The sequence below is a fragment of the Protomyctophum parallelum genome, assembly GCF_964188405.1.
Source record: "Protomyctophum parallelum genome assembly, chromosome: 16".
Taxonomy (NCBI): domain Eukaryota; kingdom Metazoa; phylum Chordata; class Actinopteri; order Myctophiformes; family Myctophidae; genus Protomyctophum; species Protomyctophum parallelum.
Window position 1 is genome coordinate 19,821,043 of NC_139711.1, and position 10,603 is coordinate 19,831,645.

General features: G+C 41.0%; 2 long non-coding RNA genes across 2 annotated transcripts; both read right to left on the reverse strand.

The window, feature by feature from the left end:
• Nucleotides 1–967: 967 nt before the first annotated feature.
• On the reverse strand, nucleotides 968–1,707 carry LOC310873112. Its single transcript, XR_014570459.1, has 3 exons — nucleotides 1,666–1,707; nucleotides 1,401–1,521; nucleotides 968–1,108 (listed from the first exon to the last, which is right to left on the reverse strand). It is a non-coding gene; the product is annotated as an uncharacterized lncRNA (long non-coding RNA).
• On the reverse strand, nucleotides 1,704–3,915 carry LOC310873111. The gene is made up of 5 exons (XR_014570458.1): nucleotides 3,866–3,915; nucleotides 2,998–3,070; nucleotides 2,511–2,815; nucleotides 1,913–1,985; nucleotides 1,704–1,789 (listed from the first exon to the last, which is right to left on the reverse strand). It is a non-coding gene; the product is annotated as an uncharacterized lncRNA (long non-coding RNA).
• Nucleotides 3,916–10,603: the final 6,688 nt, after the last annotated feature.

The window sequence follows — 10,603 nt, forward strand, 5'->3', positions numbered from 1 at the left end:
GCACTGTATTAATTAAAATACACTCAAAACTAGCTTGTCAGTTCTTCTTCCACAGGTAATTTTACTTAATTGAGGTGAAATAATCTTAAAACAAGTGCTATTAAAAAGGTGATTCTTCTTCTAGGGTTGTCATGAGCTGTCCTGTCTTAAAATCCTAAAGGCATTCACATTAAAGAAATGAAGGCATAATTTACTTTGTCAACATTTATTAAATGTCAATAAAAAAACAAAGTGCTCTTCACATAAGTGCTTTATGCAGTGGTTCTCAACCTTTTCCAGACTATGGGCTCCAGAGCATCCATCTGATGCTTTGGAGCATAAGTGGCCATGCAGGTGCAGGTTTCTTTGTAACACCGTAAACAATTTTGGATTGATTAAAATATATTTTTTATATAAATGTTTTAAAATGTGTTTTGCCAGTTAATGTGGGTCCCACTTGCAATGGACCAGTGGCCCGCAGGTTGAGAACCACTGGTTTAAAGGTGCAAGTGAATTGAAATTGAATTAAGTGGCGACATTACATCCCTGCTCAAATTATTTATCTTGGCCCGTTAACAACATGCATGCTTTGTTTTTTTTAATCAAACCGTGCCCATCTAAATTTAACATTCATAACATGGATAATAGTTCACAAGTGATTTACAGACATTTTTGAAGTTGTACAAAAATGGGATGTTCAGTGCATATTGCATATTGCATAAGTAGTACAAAATACGGAGTATGTATATTAGAGTACATTTTAGATTTCCGGGGGGTTGCCGGCTTACAACATGCAGTCATATGTTAAGTGGCTTAGTCTCAATGGTAAGTACAACTACCGGTAAATCAGTGAAAGGTCTCTGATAATAGACAATTTGGTAGACAGATCACTGTTATGAATGTTGTCAAAATGCAATAGGCAGTGAGCATTACAATATTTCACCCATAGATGTGGGCATTGACTGAGTAACTGACCAGTAAGGATCGACTCTGTAAAGATGCATTTCGTTATCAAACCTCCTAATTTCAAGGACCCCTCTGAGGTCCTGATGAAGGAGATGGTGACAGGACATATGGGTACGGTCTTGACGCCGTCGCCTGATGGAGGTAGCACCAAGTTTGTTCCAACCTGAGAAAGACAAACAAAAAAGATACATAGACCAATGTAAAAGACTGTCAAAAAGCAAAGAGTATAAGCAAGATAATGGTGTTCACTGATTGCAGTCTGATACAGTATTCTGAATAATTCTATAACAGGCAGTCAGGCACATTCTTAACCACTTAAACTGGACATGGCTTGGCACTGCACTTGGAGCTGGCACGGTTTTCCCATCTACACCAAATCTCTTTGAGAATATTGTTGCTGGGTTCAAGTGGTTCAAATTAATAACATTTCCATTTAGATATGCAGAGGAACTTACAGGCTTATGGTGGAACACAAAGTTGGACTCCTCGATAGTGTGCTGGTACACTTTTCGCCCAACTTTGTACACTGTTGGCAGAAGCAGTGTCGGTAGCTGGCTCAGGGAAAGTTCCCCCAAACTGTAGGAAGACAATTTTATATCAATATGTGGAATGTATTAATGTGGCATGGCATATCTGTGATTATGTAATTTAGTAAAAAATAAAACACCTGCTAAAATACACATTTGCAGTCTGATGTACAATATAACAATAATGTATTACCGTGTGTTAATCCATCAAGAGAAGAGGTTAGTTTCCCTTTGCCAGGTACAGGACCTTTTTTGTCAGGAGTTTTTGGCCCAGCCTCTCCATGCAAGACTAAGTTTTGTGCAATCTTTAAAAAAAACTAAAATGGAGGAAAACAAAATCAAATGTGTCAGCTGACATACTGATAAAAGATTGTTATAGCAATGCAATTGTTATAACATATCGGTATATGCACTCATATGTAAACTTATTTGTAACTTACCATGCCTGGAGTGGATAGATGTGGGAACCCTTGGCCGATCTCCTGCACACTTGTTTCCCCTTATTAACGTGGCCTTTTTTGAATAATTTAATACTTAATTAACATTTTGCAGAAAGTACAGCAGTGCAATTGTACAAGAATGTTAAAAAAGAATAGCACAAAATGTCCTCAGGGCAATTGCAGACAGGTGATTTTTCATGGCAGTTTTGAGGGAAGGTAAGGAGTTGCACTTTATTGATAGCCATTTTTGTGCCTTTGATGTAGTACAACAGGTACATACAGGCACTGGTCCCCTGAGTATCTTATAGACCAGGCCCATTGCAAGTTGCTGTACTCTGTCCTCTACCCTGAGCCATTCCACCCTAACATAATGAGCAGAGGTTATGCTATAGGTGTGAGGTGTAGAAGTAGTCCAATTAGTTTATTTTGGGAGGTCTGTAGTAGGTTAGATTGTAATGACGATGTGCTACATGGTAGTACATCAACGTAATTACAATCTAAACTACTACAGATAACTACACTACCATGAGGCGCATGCATAGGCAAAATTACATTTGATGAGTGCTGCAGCTAGTATCCTCAGTGCATTCCTACTGACCTGTACACTGCCGTTTCCTGCATGTTTTGCTCCACCAAGGGGCTGCAAATTGTTTCTCAACCATTCTTAAAGCAATATGGCTTTTTCATCCAATATGGCAGATTCTATAAAAGAAAATACACAATATTACCAATGACTAAATGATACGGCTCTAATGCTTCAACAAGCATACTACTTTGTGGCGGTGTCTGCTGTGTGCTCTGTGACCTCAGCCTCTTTCTCAGCCCCTTTATGGTGTTCCGAAGCCTCTGTTCGAGGAATCCAGCGGCTGGGTATTTTCCCCATCCTGGGGTGTACCGGATTCCCTGTAAAGAAATGAAAATCATTGGTGAATACAGATGAGGCACATTTTAATTTTTACAGTGTGGCCAGAAGATGTGGCTAGAACAGGGTTTGTCTCTCTTATCTTAACCGTCTGATGACACCGGGCATAAAACAGCACAGACTGTTTTAGCATAAATTCCCCTAGAAAAAGTTAATTACTCACGATGCCAATGCTTGAGTCGTTCAATACAAGCAGGGAATCCCTGAAACAAAGATGTAGTCAGGGCCTTTTTGGTCTCAGAGGTAGTACTGTAAACACAGAAAAACAAAAATTACCAGCAGAGTCAAACTAGATTAAGTAAAACATGTGTCGCAACCCAGTATAATGGCTGTAGCATTGTCTGCAGCAAACAGGGGATCAGCATAAAACTAAAAACACTACTAAAAATGTGTTTTGGTACATGTGTTGTGCAAAGGGGAAAAGTGATTATTTCTAGCAATTATAGGTAAATGTCAGAAAGCAAAACATATGGGGCAACTTGCATGGAAGGTATTGGAATGTTTCATGCTATTTGCATGCCTTGAACATCACTGCTAGGGTAATTTATTCAACTATTTTAACAACAAATAGCCAACACAGTGGTTGCTATACAAACCACTGAATGCATTTGTTCATTGTTAATTTAGCACTATGTTGACTACCGGAATAAACAACTAATGCTAAAGCTGGGGAAATGTTAGTGTTGCAGTTATGGTATAATGGACAAGGACACAGTAGTACTTTGGTTGTAATTTAGTAGCTTATAGCATTTAGATCCAGAAACGCATCCTCTCCATATATTTCATAACAGAAATACACATGTCAACCAAACTACTACTTCAACAGAACAGCAAGTTTACATTAAAAAAGCTTGCTGAGATCACAATGTCTCATTGACAGGCGTTAGCATGGCGTTAGCATGTTGCTAACGTTAGCACTGCAAACTGCTTGGTAGGTTACTTACTGGGATAATTAAGTTCCCAGCCTGTGTAGTTTGAAGACAACAACAACGTGGTGGTCTGGTGGCATAGACATAAAAATGAACACAAACCTTTTAATGTAATGGCACACTGAAAGTATAATCCTTTTTGTTGTCCTCCTCTCCTCTCACTGCTGTGCTCTGAGTCTGCTGCTGCAACTTCCACTGCCTGCTGGCTTGCTGCGCGGGCTTTTTCCAACGATGCACTTCCTGATAAGTGACGTCACTACTCACTACATCAGATGCGCATTGTCCACGCAGCGCAGCCCCCCCCCCCCCCCCCCAACCAACCAACCAACCACCGCCGCGCGCACGCACGCACGCACGCACAATATTATGAGCAGTGCCTTACTACAACTTAATGTATTATTTATAGGCCTAAATATTTTGACAGGAATTTTCATAGCAATGTCAAAGGGAAATTTATTTCACAGTAAGTTATAGTATATTTATTAGGATTGCAATAATATCATTGTTTATTGTTTACAGTTGCGAGTGTGACCCATAACTATGGTAAGAAAAATATTATACACAAAAAAATTGACCTGTAAAAATACAGTATACAGTTTTTGGGTTTAATTGTCTCCACCAGGCCGAAGGCATGGGGAGAGAGTATGTTTTGCACTCCGTCCGTCCGTCCGTCTGTGTGTACAGCTAATCTCCGGCACCGTTAGCGCGGCCGATGCCAAACTTTCCACACACTCCCTGGATTCCAACGACGAACCTCTGCCCCAATTCTTCCACAACGGCCTGTTATAGCGCCACCATGAGGCCGACTTTTGCAAAACACATTTATTTATATTACTCGTACATATTTTATCCATACATCACGCAAATCAGTATACACCATCTCTATAGTCATGTGATCAACACAGACCACTCCACGATCCCATATTCCATCGCCATTGGCTAAGATTGCCTTCCAAAGTTCTGCAGATTTGTCCGTTTTGAACAAAATGCCTCAAATCATGAACAGTGTGCGATTTCCGTGAACTTATGCACGCACATTACCACTAGGCAGAGGAAGAAATGCGACTTATAAAAGCGGACTCATGGTGGCGCTATAACAGACCAATTCATGTTCTTACCTATAATTGCACCGATCTGTGTACAACTTTGCATGCTCACTCCCTAGAGGCCAAGACAAAACCTTTGCCCTGCATTTCCAATGCTAAATTCCTAAATTGTAAATTTGTCAATTGCTATTATCCTGGTTACTGTCAATTTTAATATTTTACATTCTTATGAAGTATTTAATCAATCAGTCAATCAATGAATGAATGAATAAAAAATGTAATATACATGTTGGGTACAAAAATAACCAAAAATAACCCCGTATTTTATAACCCTTGGATTGGGTAGATGAAAATGCACAAATAACCCAAAAAATAACCTAGCCTACCTGGGGATTAAGTGGTTAAAATTATTTCAATTGTAGCCTATAATACCAGTAACTAATTTTGACCAACTGGAACCTTAAGGACCCCTAGGGGGTCCCCGAACCCCACATTGAGATCCACTGACATGTTATATTTAGATAAACTTTCCTGGGATGATTTCAATTTGCTATCCTTTATTCCATCTTGCACTTTGAAAGCCAATCGGCACTGAATTACATATGAATAAAGGTCCTTTTAGAGGGGGAGCGTGTGATGCAGGTGTTGTCACCTGGATCAACTCCATGTCTCATGCTCATGAGGGGCAAGGGATGCGTAGCATAAAAATAAAAATAAAGCTCAACACAATCCAGGCCGGTCTATGCAGGCGTGTGCACGAAATGAGCATGAATGTGACAATTTCACAGGGCTGTGCCTATCATTGAAAATGTATCACTAGGCACGTCAGTCGCTGCCCTTCTGAAAAGGCCTTAAATGTGATGTTGACACAAAAGTGTTTGGAAACATTTCAATATGTAATGTGAAAGCAGTTATTTGGTAGTCTTAAAATAAGTACTTACTACTACAAATTGTCTTAAAAGTCACACTGTGGCTGCAATCTTGTCTCAGATAGTAATTTTAGCTTGATGTACATGTACAATTATCTGATTGAAGATTTAATAACTTAGTAAGAGAAAAAAGAAATATAATCTAAAAACAATATTAGTCATCTTATACATTTTTCTCTTGTTTAGTATATCATTATTAAAACAAGATCAATAATCTAGTATGGCTAGATATAAGTTGGCAATTCTTGCTAAGATCATTTTTTTTTGCAGAGTGTGTGTGTGTGTGTGTGTGTGTGTGTGTGTGTGTGTGTGTGTGTGTGTGTGTGTGTGTGTGTGTGTGTGTGTGTGTGTGTGTGTGTAGCTGTTGGGTTTTATGGAATGAGTGCTGATAAAAAATGCAGTGAAAAGGCATGCATTTTAAATACATACACATTTAATGACAGACTCTTTCCCATGCCGCTCATATATTCCCATTTCTTTCGTTTTCATGTGGGTTTGTGTTGAACCTTTCTGTTTACTCACCACTTATTTTAGACCATCTCATTTGAACTTGAAGTGATATCACTTCAAGTTATAGAGACGGTCTAAAAATAGCCTGGCTAATCAAGATTTAAAAAATATAGACAGTCTATAAATAGACGTTGAAACGACGTTGTTTCAACGTCTAATCTAAGACTAAACCGCAAAAGACTATTTCTACCCCTTTTTTTAAGGCCATTTAGACTTAGATTTAAAAAATGGCTCAGTGGGGATACTTAGTTCTGTCATTAGATCAGTGCTCATACCAGGGGAATGTGGGTCAATCCCCCCTTTCATCACTGGAATGGAAATTCAGGGAGCTACAGTTAACAAACTTAACCCATTTTGGGTGGGAACACCTTTTAGTGTTTTAAGCAATATGTTATACTTTAGCTATTGTCTGCTATTTTTTGAGTGGTGGGAACAGCAATGTCCGTGTGGTTCACCTACAGTATGTGTGGTTAACCTATGTGATGTTAATGAGCCAGTATAATGAGTACCAGTAGGGGCGCTGTTGACAGAAACAGAGAGAGATAGTATTAATGCTGCACGCACTGGTGCCTGCTAATGAGAGAGAGGGGGGGGGGGGGGGGGAGATGAGAGGAGGGGGGGGGGGGGGGGGGGGAGAGAGGGGAGTTGCACCACTCAGTTCACACGCGTGTGATTTTTTTTTTTAATCGTGAAAATGTGGCCCAAATGTTTTAATGTATTCTTTCAGACATAGCACACGTTTTTAACTCAAATCTTTGCTTCTGGGAGGGTCCATGGAACTACATATTTTCAGATGGGGGTCGGAGGCCAAATACATATAATTCTGGGGGTCCTTGACATGAAATCTTTTGAGAACCACTGACATAGAAACATTTGTAGAATCGTCCTCAGGTCTAAATGGGTTTTAACATCACCCAAAAAGCAAGAACTATTTTACTAATGGTGTAAACTAAGTAACTAAGTGCATGTACTCAAGTACTGTACTTAAGTTACATTTTGAGGCATTTTTACTTTCTTCCGTAGAATACATAAAATTTTCAATACTTGTACTTCTACCTCCACTACATCTCAGGGGGAAAAGGTTGTACATTTACTCCAGGATAAGGGTGCGTGCGTACATCATCTATTTTCAAAATATATTTCATACATTTTTAACTTAGTAATGGGACATTCCGCATAATGAATACTGTGTGTGTGTGTGTGTGTGTGTGTGTGTGTGTGTGTGTGTGTGTGTGTGTGTGTGTGTGTGTGGCTGCGTTAGCCTGGCTAATAAGCCAGACCGAATCAGCCATTGGCAAAAATAAATAAGACACGGTATGCAATATGGGCGGGCTTTGCTACAGTGACGTTCAATGCTTGAGACCTTTGACTGACAGTAGCTCTGACCAATTGCATCAAAGAGAAAATATTAGCCAGGCTATGGCTGCGTGGCTAAATGTGCACCCTAGGATGAACAGGGTAGCGGGAGAGAGCTTGTTTTACAGCCCTGGCGGATAGGAGGCCACTTAAGACAACGAGAGTCACCGCCGAGTGAGCTCAGGCGAGCGAGTCGCCGCGTTGAACGTTGCAAAGTCCGCGTCATGCAGACTGCTCGCCGCTCGAGTTATGTCCCAATAGGGACAGAACCCTAAATCATCACACCCCTAGCATCACGACTCACACATCATTGAGCTACTAACAATGGCATCACAGCCTCACACCTCGTCCACCTCACTGACTACTAAACAATGGCATCGCAGACTCACACCTCGTCCACCTCACTGACGACGTTGCTCTGCTATAGAATGTAGAATGTACAGAATGCACTTTGGTCTATAGTCTGGCTTAATTTATACTTTAGACGAGTCTATCAGTCTATAGGCCGCTGCACGTTGTGAACTTGTACCAGTGTTGTTTTTGGCTGCAACTTTCTATTTTAGTTTTAGTCATAGTCTCTTCAATAGTTTTCATTTAGTTTGTCACATTTTAGTCACCTGGAATGTCTTAGTGTTAGTCTAGTTTTAGTCGACTAAATATCATACGCTTTGGGCGACTAAATCTACAGCTGATTTAGTCGACTAAAATCACACCATTGTAGATGGGCAATTTTCAGCATGCAACCATGTGTAAAATGACTTATACGGGATCTCTTGTCCACTAGTCCATTCCTAACATTTTAGTCATCATACAGTAGCTTAGTTTTTATTTAGTTTCCATTTAGTTTGCATCAGTGAAAAAAGGTCCCCCAGGGGTCCGTACTTGGCCCCCTCTTCTTTCCCCTCTACACCGAAAATGTATGATCCTTCAACCTCAAAATGCGTTGTGTTGTTGTGACATATTTCCCCCCAGAATGTTCGCCTAACATGACATGCCCAGAGCAGGGTTCCGTTAATGGAGATGTAGCAGGCTCGTTCCTGGAAATGCACGTAGCAATTGTTTCAGATTCCCCAACTGTGCATTCAGCTCCTGAATGTTAGGGTTTTACCATGTTTATCCGATTCCTCACTAATGAATTATTTCAAACCAGTGATAGCATTACATGGACAATGTTGCACATTAACCTTTGTAGCAAACAAACAGCCACCAATCAATGCCCGCGGTAGCCAAAACACAAATTACATTACAATTGGAACAAAGGGAGTCTACCAATGCGCCTCAAGCCTGGAACGGACGGTCCGGTGTTTTTGTAGTACTAGTATCTAATAAAAAGGGTTAAAATGTCTGTGATGCTCCAGTAGTCCTCTCCTCCTTCTACATTACAATTGGCTGTCAATGCTTGATCGATGCTTTGGAGTCCTGACATTTAGGAAGAAGAATATTCTCCCGTGTCCACTGCTACTGTAACACACGCCATCTCTTACCCACTTTGAAAACAGGCTGAATAAGGATTAATGACGCTGGGCTGTCACAGATTATTTTTTTGTTATTGTATTTGCTCTATTTAGTTATAGAACTTTATTTTTTTCTAGTTCACTAAACCATAAACAGCAAAAAACATAATAGAGAAAACGTACATTATCTCCCCTGATAAAGACGAGGTCAGGAGAGAAAGGACATTTGGACAGCACATACAGTAGTCCGTCAATGCAGGGCAGTGCTGTATAGAATACGCAAGTGAGTAAGCGAGCGAGGCTATATTTTTGAGGGGTGCTAGCCCCGCCTATGTCCAGCTTTGAGGGTTGAATGCCATCGACAATTGAACATTGAATGCCATTGGCAATGAATGGCCAGCTTTGAGTGTTTGTGTAAATACTAACATTGAATGCCATTGAGCTTTGAATGGCCATCTTTCAAACATTGTAGTAAACACAAACATTGAAGACAAAAGTGAGGACGCAGATTGTGATTGGTCGGAATGATGATGATGTATGATGATAAGAAGAGCGCCCCTCCCTTCACACAGGTGTGATTTTTATGGAATACAAACCACTCTTTGGGGAGCCATCCTCTAACTTAAGTGGTTACACAATGTTTGTAATTACGCTTGTAGGCTGACAATGCTTGTGTTTGTGTGCGTTTGTCTACATGTGTATGAGTGTTGCATGTATGCGCGCTCGTGAGTGTGTGTGTGCATCATAGCCTGTCAGGGCTCCCTTTCCAATCCTAATGGTTTAATGGGCACCCTGTGGCGCCTCTCAGGGTCCCCCGGGGTGGCGCTCACTCAGAGTGTGTGAGAGGACAAAGCTACGGTCGTGTCTCTGGAGAAGGGCTGCCTTTGTGACGGAGAGGCCACTAGCTGTGCAGACTGTGGCTGGCCTCATGGTGATTACCCTCCCCGGGGGGTCTTCATTGTGGACCCCGAGACCCCCAGAACCTCACCTTTTACATGGGGCCCCTGCTGCGCCGCCCAGCAGGGAGCCTATAACAGGCACCACTGTCAATCACGTCACCACTTCAAACTGGGGCGGCCCGTCGGCACAGCCAGCCATCACGCGTCGACACAAGACTATATGATTCTGCCTCGAGAGTGTGAAAGCGGCCACATCGACTGAGATGTTTGGGAAACCGTGAATCCAGATAATCGTGTTTTTGAAAGCATGCGAATAACATTTTAGGCGTTATTAATTACAAGGACGCCCAGTTTGATATATGCCCCCATAGGCTACAGACTCATTTGATGTTTTAAACTGTGGGACAACAATCTCTTAATTCAGTTGCACGCCCATAAGGATTTGGTTCTCCTCCCTATCAATCATTTAACCACAATCCTATACGCCACGCTGAGAACCACTGCTTTAGGTGATACTGTACGTTCACATACATGATGGAATAGATTTAAGCCATGCACATGAACACTCATACTAGTAACCCATTTAGACCGGAGCTCGATTCTACAAATGTCTTCTAAATCCTGACAGTTTTCTGAAAAACCTATG